This window comes from Symphalangus syndactylus, chromosome 4, assembly GCF_028878055.3.
Source record: "Symphalangus syndactylus isolate Jambi chromosome 4, NHGRI_mSymSyn1-v2.1_pri, whole genome shotgun sequence".
NCBI classification, from domain to species: domain Eukaryota; kingdom Metazoa; phylum Chordata; class Mammalia; order Primates; family Hylobatidae; genus Symphalangus; species Symphalangus syndactylus.
This window is the reverse complement of record NC_072426.2, coordinates 55865432-55868713: the sequence shown is the minus strand read 5'-3', so window position 1 is coordinate 55868713 and position 3282 is coordinate 55865432.

Below are 3282 nucleotides of genomic sequence, written 5' to 3'. Positions count from 1 at the left end.
AACAATCAGACAAATTGAAACTGTGGGACATTCTATCAAACACCTGGCCCAAATGCTTCAAAAATGTCAGTCTCATGGAAGTCAAAGAAAAATAACAAAAACAAAAACAGAATACTCCTAGAATAAAAGCTAGAGGAACTCATGATCTAAATGCAATGCCTGTCTGGTCCTTGTTTTGCCCTGGATTTTTTTTTAAAAGCTATAAATGTTAATGCTATTATTTAGACAATTGGGGACATTTGAACATAACGTAATAGTACTACATAGTAGTACACAACAGGTGATGTGTCATGACATCAGCAATGATAAACAGATCATAAATGTGACAAATGTTAATACTTGGAAAATCTAGGGGATGAGTACTATGATAGTTGGATGTTCATTGTATTGTGAGGTTATTTTCAATGTTGCTTGAGGTTTTACATTGAAGAAGCATTTGTTAAGCACTATGTGCTGGAAATACAAATAAACAAGACCCTTCCCCAAGGAAATCCCTGTTTTATGGAAGATGTGACATGATGAAATTGCTGTAGTGTATGCTGATAGGTGCATGAATACAGATGTAAAAAAATGCACATTGAATGGAGAGTAAATTTTGTTAATAAAAACATCTGAAATAAAGCTTAGAAAATTAAAATTCTCATATGCCATAGTCCAGAGATAATTATTGTTAACACTTACTTATGTTCTTTCTTTCCTCTCCCTTCCTCTCCCTTCTCTTCTCTTGCTCTCTACCCCTGGGAGATGGGAGTACTAAATGGAAGTCACATGGAATTTTCAGTTCTGTTCTCTGACTTTTTCACTCATTATATCATTGCAGAGTATTTTCCTTGCCATTAACATTTTTTTGAAAGTTCCATTTTGGCTGCACGATATTTAATTATACTCACCCATTGTTAAAGATTTTGACCATTTCCAAATATTCTCTATTATAAATGATTATAATAAGGAAATGATTCATAAAAAGGGGGTTTGGATAGCAAGAGAAAATGCTAGTCATAGTATGAAAGTAAGTAAATTTTTAATATATTCCTTTTGATATATTCCTTTCACTCATTTTATAACAGGAGATGCTACCCCTTATCTAATTTTCCAGTTAGTTTATATAATGATTTTGCTGAATTAGCTCATAGTGGTATCTTATATTGAAGTAACAATACAGCAATATCAGGTTATATGTTAATATTAAATATTTGTAATGTGAAATTATAATTCTTCATTTGATTTTTCTACTTCTGAAAGAAGTTTTAATATAAAATGCAATTTAAAGGAAACACTTTATTGTATTAAAAATAATTTTCCTTATTTAATATCCCTCTCCCTTTAACCTTCCCCCTTAAACTTCTCTGTGGATTTTATTATCTCTAGAAATGAAAATGTCTTTGGGCATTTATATAGCTGAAACATAAAATGCCTAACACACTAACAGTTAAAGATAATTTTTCACCTACTCTGTTGAGGAAAAAATTTCAGTGTTGGGTTATTTAGTTTTTGTTTGTGAGACAGTCTTGTTCTGTTGCCCAGGCTGGAGTGCAGTGTGGGTGATCATGGCTCACTGCAGCCTCAGCCTCTTGGGCTCAAGCAATCCTCCCATGTCAGCCTCTCAAGCAGCTGGGACCACAGGCACACACCATCACATTGAGCTGTTTCTTTTTTTTTGTATACACTGGTCTCCCTATGTTGTCCAGACTGGTCTCAAACTCCTGGCCTCCCAATGTGTTGCGACTACAGGCGTGAGCCATTGCGCTGGGCTACAGTGTTGTTTGGAGAAGTTTAAAGGGGAAAGGCACTCTCACATACCATTTATGGGAGTGCAATTTGATATAACTTTTTTGTAGGATAATATATTTAAAATGCTAATATGCATAACCATGTTTTTATCCTTATTTTAAGGTCTTAAAAACATATACAGACAACTTTTAATTGTCCTTGGGAGAGAGAGACTAATATATAGACTAATATAGCTAACGGAAACATTAAAATCCACTGACAGTCACTTTACACAGGCACTTCAGTCCCCTCTTTCCTCAAAGATTTTATTAAGTCCTCTAATAAATAGCAAAATGATGGACAACATGATCCCCTGCTTCCCTCTATCTCCAGACTACTCTTGGCAGATGTATTAGTGATTAGTGAAATAGCTAAATAGCCACAGTGAGACAAAGTAAAGGCCAAATGCTTGTATAATCCCCAAACAGGATAGGTAGCCACTGAATAATTAAGGTTTGACTATGCAGTAGATATAAATTATGCCTAACAAATCCCTTCTGCTCAGCCCTTTCATTATATAGTACAAAATGGATTGTATAGAGTAAGTCTTTCCACAAATGGTTCATAGCAGAGGATGTTTCAATGAGGATTCTAAATTAGTTAAATGGTCTAAGTACAGAGGAGACAAAAAGGATAATTAGAAACATGCTAAATTGTTGGCCAGTACTAAAGTCTCTAATATCTCTTCGGAGACTCCTTTATGTTATCATTATTCCTATAAAGAAATGGTAACAAATCAAATAGATTATATCCACAGAAGGCATTTTACAATCGTACAAGTGTCCCTAAATGGCAACTTAACTGGAAATAAATAAAAATTTTACCTTATATGGTTATAACCCACGATTTTCTTAATGAGCAGAGCTGCCTATTGGGTTTTTATAGCTAGTCTTTCCCACTTTCAAACTCTGAAGACATGAAATGTTCTTTTTGTTATAGCCCAGAAGCTTTTTTGTACTCTAAATGTACCAAAAATATTTTTATTTATGTGTGTGTGCACACTGTGTATCTCAACACAAATGTGACGGGTCCTCCAATGATGGGTCAGGAAGCTTGGAAAGTAAAGCTACCTTACATGCTAAGGTCTATTTCTTCCAATGTATGACAGTTGTTTACATTTAAGATCTTAAAAGGTTAAGTGAAGCATCAGTATTGTCCTCTCGATGTTACTCTTTATATTTAGATTAATGTCTTTAATATTGAAATGCAATTGCCACTTATTTTATCAAGATCATAGAGTCTGAAAATACTTCTTTTTCTCCTTAACCTATTATTATATTATTTTAGTTGTTATATTAAAATTCAACTCCTTGATTTAGTGTTATTTATACACTTTATAATGTAATCAATTACATCCAATCTATAAGTAGCAGCAGGATTACTGACAACATTCAGCACAAGCAATGAGGTTGATTTTTAGATTTTAGATACTTGGTTGGCTGCTAAATAAAAACAGCAGTTTTGGCCAGGTGTGGTGGCTCACACCTATAATCCCAGCACTTTGGGAAGCCG